The following is a 12045-nucleotide window of genomic DNA, read 5'->3' on the forward strand; positions in this document are numbered from 1 at the left end:
TTACGTGTCTATTTTCTCTCTTTTGTTCTTTCTATTTTTTTCTTGACCGCACAATAGAAGACAATAAGGGGTATATTTACTAAACTGCGGGTTTGAAAAAGTGGGGATGTTGCCTATAGCAACCTATCAGATTCTAGCTGTCATTTTGTGGAAGGTACTAAAGAAATGAAAGCTGGAATCTGATTGGTTGCTATAGGCAACATCCCCACTTTTTCAAACCCGAAGCTTAGTAAATATACCCATAAGTGTCAAAAATATATCAATTTTCTGGGGAAAATCCTCTCTGTGTTTCCCACGAAAGATGAAAAAGTAAAGTAAAAAACACTCATACAGTTTATAAATTTAAGTAGAGTACAATAATGTTAAGAGGTAAGTACTGCCCAGGTACCAAGTAATGAAATTGAGCTTATCTATGACTTTTATGTGGCTTTGGTTCTTAATTAAGAAGTCCTCCAATTTCTTAAAGGTCTCTGCAGAATGTAGAGTCGGATATAGGTGATCATATAAAAGTATGAATAAAAATAAACAATATAGTGGTATACTACAACGAAACATCTTTAATAAAAAATTACTGAAAACAACATATACATTGAAAAATAGATACACAGCTTATCTGGATGGTATCCATACGAGACTCCATATTTACGGCTCCTAATTATAGATCCTGATTTCCGCTGCTACAGGTGATGAGGGTCACAATACAACAGGGGGCTGAGTATTGATAACCAGTATCCTAGTGGTAGCAATATGTGTCTCTGACACTACGCGTTTCGCCTGGTATGGCTTCCTCTAAGATGTTCCACATTACTCTGAGGGGAGGTTTATGTACTATAATTGGCAAATGTGCCTTATAAAGTACATATAATCAATTTTAAAACTATACCACATACCTCCCAATGGTCCCGATTCCAGAGGGACAGTCCTGATTTCAGGTGGACTGTCCCACTGCAATCGGGACAGCTAGGAGGTATGTGTACTGGGGTAATAAACATTATAATATATTTTAGTCATTTCAGGGACTTATCAATGTGCTCGGCAATCTGCTTTCCTTCCTCACATGGTAATCGACTCCTTCAGTCTGACCAGTCGTGACGTAGGGGGAGTGGCTAGCGCTGATTGGAGGTTGCTGCTGAGCACACTGCATCATGGGAAGATGTAGGACAGGAGGCATGGCTTATTTTATCCCAATAAGCGGCTCCACATTGTAATATTATATATATATATATATATATATATATATATATATATATATATATATATATATAAAACAAATAGAATTGTGTGTTTCATTATTAAGAGATTGCACCCTGTTAAAAACAATAATTAGATTGCTCAACACATGTGCATCTCTCTCTCTGGGGCCTAAATCTGCCAAAATTTATAGTTTTCACCGGATTTATTAATTCCCCCATATTTACCAAATCCCCCAGACCAGTAAGGACTATTGCTGACTATGGCTAGCAGTAGCCTTCGCCAGGGGCCTCCAGCGAAGCAATGGAAAAATTCTCTATTATTATAATCAAGTCATTTTTAGTCATTTAAATAAAGATTTTTTTTTCTTTTTTTTAATGTTTAAAGGATTTTTTTTTTTTTTTTTCAAGAATTAACTTTATTTTATTTATTTTTATTATTGAATCTGGAACTTGGGCTCCTGCTTCCAGTGTGCATGCACAAGCCGACATCGCTCAGCTGCCCAGGTATCCTTTCATTCACACATTACATGGCCGAATATTTTTTGGGACACTGCAGTAGGAAATCTTCCAAACTGCCGGGACGAAGATAACAATCAACATCTGTTTAAATAGAAATAAATAAGGTAACGGATCAAATTTAAAATGTAAAATTTTCATGGATAACTATATTTTTTTTTACCTCACAGATGATTAAAAACCATAAATACAGCTCTCCTGACCGTCGTTTCCTAGTTTCCATCTTCCTACTAGTAGTTGTGAACTCACAGACTGAGCAGAATGCAGCACAGCAGGTTAGTAGGTTAGTAGTTGTAGCTACTGTTTGACCTGTGTGAGCAGTCGCTCTGCTGCTCCGATCTCGCTATGTGATGTAACGCTCCCCCCAAAGATAATGGGCCTGATTTGTTGAAAAGCACAAAACTAATTTAATGTGCATTTTTTTTAAAATGCATATACATCAGGCATTCGAAACATCCATATTCGACAAGGAGCGGATGTGCAGATACGTGTGGTGATGAATACGGGTCTAGGTCCGCTCTGCTCCACAAGACAGGACAATGCAGGACACGTTCCAATACCTATGTGGAATATAAAGTCACAAAAGAACGCACAGGAAAGAAAAAAGAAATTAATGTCACCTGCTAATAATATAGTCATTAATGACAAAACATAAAAAAAAAAAATTCTCATAAAGTACATTTATTAGGATGTTCTTAATGTCTACGGGACATAAAATACAATTTTACAGTTGCTGCCATTGCAAACACGGGAGCTTACATACACAGCCGTCATCCCTAGTAATCGGCACTTACACCAGACCTGTAGCTGGTGCTGTGACAGAGAAAAACGTACCTTAGATATGCCCAAAGCTTCAATCGGGCGCCGCTGCGTGCACTTGATCATAACATGCCTTTGGTGTACGTTGACTACGAGCATACGCCATGATCCCCTCCTCGTCCTGCCCATTAAATCATAGGCTGTAGTAAGGGTCCTTTGCGCTCACAACGTATCGCCATTTACGGTTCTCAATCAATCAGGTCCAAAGTGAGGCCCCAATGTGTCCACGTGAGAGGCCAAAGAAAAGCAACATAGTTTTACACTGCTGCCCAAACACGAGCGTATTGTTACTGACCGCTCCCCATGGATATTGCCGGGCAGAGCACTTTTGCTTTATTGCATAAAATACACTCTCTGATTAATAGTTGTTTTTTTTTATGTTGCCATTGTTTTCAGAATTTATTTTTTGGAAATTCTATATTCAACAGACATTAAAGACAAATAATTGCAGTCAACACGAAGTCCATTTTTGTTCCCCAAAATCATAGTATATGCAACAAACATCTTATGCTAATATTTTTTTTCCTTTTTTTCATACGTGTTTTTTGGACTAGGGAACTAAAAGCTGAACAAGAAATCAGTCGCTCTTTTTAGCTGTAAACTGAGAAATGCCATCTGTAAGTGCTAAAGGTAATAAATAGCATTGCCCGTAATTGCCTCATGGGCTCTAGCTCGTCACATATCACACAAGAGGTACAAGAGTACACAAAGGAGAGAACATCTGTATGTTGTTATGATTCTGTTAAATTGGAACCCTCAACTGCATAGAGTGAAGGCGGCCATTTTGTGGAATGAACCAACATTCAGCCTACAAAATGGCTGCTCGCGCTCTGCGTAGGCAAAAGTCTGCCCGGAAATGGAAAACAGCGGCAGGTGAGTGATCTATAAATCTCTGTGACCATGTTGCTTTTTCCTGTAATCCTTTTGATGTTATTATACCAAATTATAGCATGACTCCTGAAATTACCGTCGATTAATGTGCATCCCACAAATCGCCCAAATGGTAATCATTACTTGTAACACATTAACATGTGAAAAACACATCAATGAATTTAAGACATCTGAATCAGCCAAAATTGAATGATTTCTAACAATGTATTAATTGTTTGGTTCCTCTCTACTTAGTAATAATAATATTCAGTAGTTAATATCAGCTTATAAAAAAAACTGCATTCAACCACAACTCTGCGTTATCCAGGACCAAACTACCATCATCTGGAAATTGCTTGTCGGTGTTTGGATCAGTGTTTAGCAGGATGTATAATTGTTGATGTTAAAGACTTCTATATAGAGCCATATAAACATATAGAAAGGTAAATGCATAGTGGGGACGGCCTTTTAGATTCTATTTTGCCTTCCAACATAAAGGCATTGGGCCTGATTCATTAAGGAAAGTTAAGTAAAAAATTGAGTAAATTGTCTCTTGGACAAAACCATGTCACAATGCAAGGGGTGCAAATTAGTTTTTTATTTTGCACATAAGTCAAATACTGGCTGTTTTTTCATGTAGTACACAAATACTTGATAGCTTACTTGTACACTGAAATTTAAAGTTGATATTTGTGTGCTACATGACAAACAATCAGTATTTAACTTATGTGCAAAATAGAAAACTAATTTGCACCCCTTGCATTGTAACATGGTTTTGTCCAGGAGAAAACTTACTTATTTTTTTACTTAACTTTCCTTCATGAATCAGACCCATAGATGCTATATAAAAGTGGGAGAATTACTAATAAAAATGCAATGAAGAAGAATGCCTTATTTAGAAAACAATAAATATATATATATATATATATATATATATATATATATATATATATATATATATATGCGCAGAGTAAAGCAAGACCAATCTCATTTATGAACGTGCTTTGTTGTAACACAATGGTGGCCACTATGGTCCTAATCTGTGACTTTGTAGGAAATGTTATGGCTGGCCGTGTTTATTTTCATAGTTCAGTAAAAAAAGAAAAGTCATAACATTTCTGCATTACTTTTAACCAATGAAACAAAGTATAGGTGTATTCTAAATACAATGTACAATAATAAACAATATTTATATGTCCATAAGATATATGGTAAGAAATAGGTAATATAGAATCTTATAAGGATTGCCATGGGTACCAAAATGATACTAGTAATTTCTGTAGTGTATTAAAGTTCAAATGATCTCACTATTAAGAGCTCAAGGATGCAATAAATGTGTTGTGTATATAAATGTTGTGTAGGGGAGGGAGGTATTAATAATGGAGGTTATTTCAAATGGAAGGCGAATCAAGAACTTCAACTGGTTCAACAAGACTGAATGTAAAGTACGAAATGTAAATGAAACTGCGCTCAAGGTAAACAGATTTTGGAGACGGGTGAAAACAGCTGATGACTTTCTAATGCATTATTTGGTAATTGCTATAACCTATGCAAGTATAACTCGTCCAGCGTGCTTATTTGGGTTATTTGGGTGACATTGTCTAAGTCTAGTAGGGATGGAAAACAGTTGGTTATTCAAATTTGCAATATATGTTTTGTGAGCTTCACAGACGTCCCAGCCTCCCACAACCAGGAGGTGTCTTGGGACCATAAGGTAACTGTGGACTCTAGGTAGCGGGAAATAACTGAACTTATTCCAAGGACATCAAATGAATTTCTCTTTTGTTGAAGGGATTTGAAAGAGCCTTTTGCCATAAAACTGGTACATTTCAGATTACACAGCGAAACACCCAGTGTGGAGCGAAGTTCCAGGAACATGACTTTATGTCATGGGATATACATTTATTCACATAGTAAAAAACAATTCTCAATGAGCATTTTCATGGGATATATAACATCCTGATACTGAGCTGTTGTAGCCTATAAAGAAGACTTATTGTATTAGCTTGATGATTACAATGACATCTTCATCAATTACCTTTGATTATCCTTTATAAAACACATTATATGCAGATAAAACTTTGGTGAAAGCACATTATAATATGGGACCATCAATGTTTTCTGATGTCTACTGTTCAATATCCCCAGCGTCAAAATTGAGATTTTTACGCGGTTGCCGAGGCCAGAATGACGCGATTCCCCACTAATCGCGTCAGGCGCAAAGTGGGCAGATTCGGGAGAATTGCCTTCTCTCCCGGGAGTCCGGGAGACCTACATCGAATTCGGGAGTCTCCCGGACATTCCAGGAGAGTAGGTAAGTATGAGTAAATATGACACAAACATGTCATGGAGAAACTCTGCCCGTGCCACGTCCCTTATGGCATAAAGATTTGGTCTTTAGAGCAGTGATTCTTAAACCTGGTTCTCAGAACCCATAACAGTGCGTGTTTTCCAGATCTCCTTGCTGGAGCACAGGTGAAGTCATTACTGACTGATACAATGTAACAAATCCACAGGTGGTGTAATTATTTCCCTTGTCACCTGGAAAACCTGCACTGTTAGGGCTTCCGAGGACTGTTTATGAATATTTTAGGTTCGTTTGGTTAAAATTAAGGTCTTGAGGGGACAGCATTTTTCTTTCTCGCCCCAGGAGCTAACAAATTTAATTTACAGCCTCTAAATTAGAGGATAGAAATCTCTGCTACAATCATTGTGCGTCTGTAATGGATTCTCTGTGAACAAAATTAGATGATAATGTTTCTAATTGGCTGTTTTATCATTGTTTCCTGCTTCCTTACATTTCTGGTAACATTTCCTGTTATTGTTCTCTTGTACTCGTGTTTCGGAAAGGAATTGCTACTACTTATTGCTGTGGATTTCTGTCCTTTCCACAATCCCGGACTGAAAGAGTTTATTTTCTTTTTGTAGTTAAAGGGATGGCACTTTCCAGTAAATATAAACTAAAATACAACTGCAATGGAAAGAGCCAATAAAGTAAAAAAAAATGTTTATCAGATGTAAAGAACTGTTTCCATTAACATATGTGCTGTATATACCATTATTATGTATAGACATGCAATCAAACATCTATGTTTACCCAGTGTACAGTGAATAGATCTGTAGCCTCCAAACATGAACATTGTGATTGTTTAGCATTATTTTACCTGTAAAAGTATTTGGAGGTTAAATCCTCACACACTGGCTACATTTTAGTCCAGGAGGTGTTAATATAATACGTCTTAGCCTCTATTATATATAGCTGTAGATGACTATACCCTCCTAGGACAGAACTACACATGATCTTAGCCGAAAGGCCAAGAAGCGATCAACACTGTCAACTGCAACAATCAATCAGCGCTTTGCTAAAGGTAAAAGTAAATTAAGACTAAGGGGTAAATTTACTAAACTGCGGGTTTGAAAAAGTGGAGATGTTGCCTATAGCAACCAATCAGATTCTAGCTGTTATTTGTTTAGTAGATTCTACAAAATGACAGCTAGAATCTGAGCGGTTGCTATAGGTAACATCTCCACTTTTTCAAACCCGCCGTTTAGTAAATATACCCCTCAGGGGTAAATTGACTAAAAATCGTGTTTGGTGGCGTTTTATTACTCCAATCCGCTGCATTTATACATTACACTATAGAGCGGTTTGAGGCTGCGATGTATAATGCCTGGCGATATGTGGCGGATTGAAAATGGCTAAACCACCAATCGTTTGTCCAAAACCGTCATCAAAACCTCCAGGAAATAGACACGTTTTCTATTCCTGCTTCTGATTGGCTTGATAGCTGAAACATGCTGTTTGAGATATGCTGCCATTCAGAACATAAGATGAGGCACTATTGACATATAACTTATGGGGGCGATCATTATTTATTGATTAAGGGGCAAGATTAAATTATAAATAACTTATGTTGGCAGATGTTATTTTTTATTGAATTAAGGGGACAATATTATTATATTATTATATTATTGAGGCACTACGTGGTGCCACATTGTGCATCATAAATCATTATCACCCTAATTAGCAATCAAATAGTATTGCCCAGTTGATATAATTATATATTCATATTTCCCCCATAATATAATACAATAAAACCCTAAGAGACCTCACTGTATGGAGCCTTTATAAGGCCCTCACTCAGGGACTGTCTGGGCTGGGGGGCAGGGGCCCATCTGCCCCCTAGGCCAGTCACATGGTGGGCTACCATAGGCAAACCGAGGGGGGGGTTGGTCCTAGTGCCTGGAAACCCCCTTCCAAACCTGTGGCACTGTATAATTGAGGTGGCTGGACCCTGCCCGGGCTTCACACGGCTCTGCTTGAAAAGGGAGAGCTGCGTGCACCTAACAGTAGTGCACGCAGCATTGCCCGTGTATATTATGGGGATAGGGGGAGTTGGAGAGCAGCCAAGCACTCTCTAAAAAGATAGCCCCGCCCCCGTGCCTGCTGGTCACGCCCACTGGCAGCATGGTGTGGAAACCCCCCTCTGCAAATCCTGCGTTTGCCCCTGGGCTAACTTGGGCTGGGTCACTGGTCTATCTGCATTGTTTTCCCTTTAAAATATTCCTGACAGGCTCCTAGGCTGAGTCTCGCCCCTCAGGCTAATCTTTGCCAGCTCTCTGCTGTCTTCACTCCTACATTCTTTGCACAAGACGAGTTGGAATTTCGTTTCTCTGCTGTTGCTTTAAGGGTGTGTGACTCTGTGGTAGAGAATTTAGACTGCAAGCTCCAATGGGGCAGGAAACGGAGCCTCTAAGCACTAAACTGTCGTGGAGGACCCTCGATCACTACATGCCCTGTCGTATAATGTTTACAGAATTTACTTAACTAGTATAATAAAAAAAACTATGTTACAGATAAACCTACTCAATACCTAACCTGAGAATAAGAAATACATGGTAAGAATCGCACCTAACATGTAGAAAGAAAGAATAATATTGTGCAATAATGAAAAATAGGGACACATTTGTAATACCTTTGACAATACCTAGAAATCAGGGACTATACATTCGACTTGTGCAAATTGTTCAGTGTAAGAATTATTGGCCATCGCACTAAATTACTATATACACACCGGCCTCAGGTTCAATCTCAATGGAAAATTAAGAACATTAAGTGCATATTAAGAAGAATGTTGCATTCCAATAAAAGGTCAGACATCAATAATTCACTGATGCTTGAATAATTCAATTCCAGCCTCTGCACGGAGACCTCTGTGGGGAATTTCATTAGTTCCACTTCACAAGATACTGAGCTACTGGAATCATGTAAAAAAATATAAGATTAATGTTCTATTGCTATTTTGAAAAGTCACAGAAGAAAAGCATTTTTTTTTTTATACGTGACTTAAAGAAAACGTTATAACGAGAAATGATTTATTGTGCAAAACTAAATGGCCATTTATTAGCCACAAATAGCGGACATGAAGCGCAGCCAACTTCCACTTCATGACTAAATTTATTTGCATTTTTTCACAGGTCTCCTATAATTACACACATTTGAGCATCATTTATATATAAAAAAAGATAGTTTGAGAATGAGGAACATCTGGATATCCTGCTGTCACCTATGGTGCTGGATAGGCGCACGCTGCGTGTAAACCGTTGTTCACACATTGCCGTTACTGGGTGAGCTGCCCTGACGTCGGTGCTCTATTTTCTGTTATTGTTCCATGTATCGGAAGGAAAGACTAAAGGGGAACTCCGACATGTGTTTGTTTTTATTTAGATCTGTCTTCCCCTTACCTATTAGCTAATATAATATATTGTTTTCTCTTCAACACTACCTTAAAAGTATTGTAAACACAGATCATGGTAATAATTAAAATAAATTAATAATAGCAAAGCTTATATGTGCTCACTTATAAACCAGTTTACCATAAATCCCTTCTGTACTATACATTGCTTCTGTAACCTTGGGAGTGAATGACATGGAACATACAGACTAAGAAGATTTATATGTTGCAGTTGGTCAGCATTGTACTAGAGGTGTTTTCCCTGAGACAACAAATTCTAGAACAAGTTTTAAAAATTAAAACTAAAGAGTCAGCTGCCAACTACCAATCCCTTCACTGGCTCCCCTTCCCCTTCAGAATCCTCTTCAAGCTCCTCACTCTTACATACAAGGCCCTCGCCAACTCCACTGCACCCTACATCTCCTCCCTCCTCTCTATTCATGCTCCTTCCCGCCCTCTCCGATCTGCCAATGACCGTCGCCTCTCTTCTCCCCTGATCACCTCCTCCCATGCGCGTATCCAAGACTTCGCCTGCGCTGCCCCCCTCCACTGGAACAAGCTCCCTCCCTCCATCAGAACTTCCCCTAATCTGTCCAGTTTCAAACGGGCTTTAAAAACCCACCTTTTTCGTAAAGCCTTCCAGTCTCCCACCTAATTACCTTCCTTTTCTTCTGCCTCTTCCCCTTCATTCCCCTTCCCCTATCCTCCATTCCTCCCTCTCTCCCCCGTGTCTTTCTGTCTGTCTACCTTACCCCTTAGATTGTATGCTCCTTTGAGCAGGGTCACCCCTCCTCCTGTCTCACCACTGTTAACTCTGCTCTCCAGCAACCTGGTCGTCCTCCTCGAGGACCCTCTTTCCCCTGTCCCCTCCCTCCTCTCCCCCCTCTCCCTATTATCCATGCCCTCCCTCTTGGGCTCCGTCGTACGGAGACCTTCCCCTCTCCCCTCCCCCGCCCTTGCTGTGCTTTGAGCTCACTGAGTTACTGTGCTTATTGTTTACTGTACTGTGCTGTCTCTCCTTGTATTGTAATTTCGTTTGTCCCTGTACGGCGATACGGACACCTAGTGGCGCCTTATAAATAAAAATTAATAATAATAATAATAACTACGCTACTTAGTTCCCCAGTCCAGTCTGACTAGCACACGAGGCTGATAATGAAGCAGCCATACCACCCCCCCCTCCCCTAATCTGGACAGAGCCTTGAAATCAGGACTGTCTCGCCTAAATTGGGACAGATGGGAGGTATGTTTATCTTTGCTTTAAAGTAGTGTTGGCTAACCTGTGACACTCCAGGTGTGATATAATGATTGATATTGAGATAATGATGGAACTAATGTAGGCATAAGTTTATGACATACAATAGATAAAAGAGGATCATATTATATGATGATATACACAACAAAAAAGAATATATAGTAGTACAATTAAAACCAAGTTGATAAAAACCATAAAGTGCTCTAATAAAAGGGGATTGCAATAAAACATTTCTCATCTAAAATATGCACAAAAAATAGAAATAAGAAAGGAAGTCCTAGTCACAGATGAGCGTCTTTGATGATAATAGTCCGCAATCCAAGGTACCAGCTGAAAATAAGCAATCGATTATATAAAGCTGCAAGTAACCAGGTAGGGTGATGTTCGGAATCACATATATGGCAAAATATAACTTCATACCTAGTCAGGAGTACCGTCAGTTAAATGGATTAGTGCAGGGTTTCCCAAACCCAGTCCTCAGGGCTCCCCAACAGTGCAGGTTTTCTGGATCACATGTGACATAATTAGGACCACCTGTGGATCTGTTACAATGTGTCAGTCAGTAATGAATACACCTGTGCTCCAGCAAGGAGATATGGAAAACCTGCACTGTTGGGGAGTCCTGAGGACTGGGTTTGGGAAACCCTGGATTAGTGGATAAAATCCTTCTCATGTCCTAGGCTACGATCAGTCCAGTAGTGGGAAACTCAATAGAGAGTAATATATCAATACTTGCTGTGTGCTCGATAACAAACGTCCCATGCTGGGGCAGGGACTGATGTGAGTGAGTTCTCTGTACAGCGCTGCGGAATCAGTGGCGCTATATAAATAAATGGTGATGATGATGATGCTGGGTACCCAGGATTTCCTGAGATATAGTGTATGGAGGTTGATTGTCCACCCGTGCGCCACTTACTGTATCAATGTTGTCAGTTCTGTGGGCATTACCCAACGTGTTTCGTCTCCAATAGGAGACTTTCTCAAAGGTAAGACTTCACTTACATCCAAGGCCGGGTACCCAGCATTAGACGTTTGTTATCGAGCACACAGCAAGTATTGATATATTACTCTCTATTGAGGGATGGTTGTAGCTTTTTAGCGTCTTCATCATTATTACAGTTAGAGTTACCAATTATATTAGCACTAGGTTCACTTCTGGTATGAGAGCAGTAATTGGTGTATTTATTGTTGTCTATTAACCTAATGCATACTAGGCAAAAAAACAAAAAAAAATTTCCAGGGATATTTTCCGGTTGATTCAGTAACACTAAGTGATGCACATTAGTTTAAAAAATATATATATTTTTTAGGCTTAAAATACTTCATTATGGTAAATATTAATGTATAAAGCCGAGAACTGGCCAGTTAAAGTTGAATTCAAGATAAATGAGTTGCACAAGTGAAGACTGAAAAAATAGGGACATTTTCAGGGACAAATCTGTAAAACCTGGTTCTATTCTTGGCAATTGTAAAGCACTACGGAATATGTTGGCGCTATATAAATAAATGATGATGTTGGAAATGAAGGACAGACGACAAATAACCTAATATTTATACATATCATAGCTACATGGACAACATTATCACTAGGATTAAATCTGTGCTGTATTTTCCCCTTATACAAAGTATTCAGCTTTATTCACAGGACTCCAGTCTG

Source organism: Mixophyes fleayi, chromosome 11 (assembly GCF_038048845.1).
Source record: "Mixophyes fleayi isolate aMixFle1 chromosome 11, aMixFle1.hap1, whole genome shotgun sequence".
Lineage (NCBI taxonomy): Eukaryota > Metazoa > Chordata > Amphibia > Anura > Limnodynastidae > Mixophyes > Mixophyes fleayi.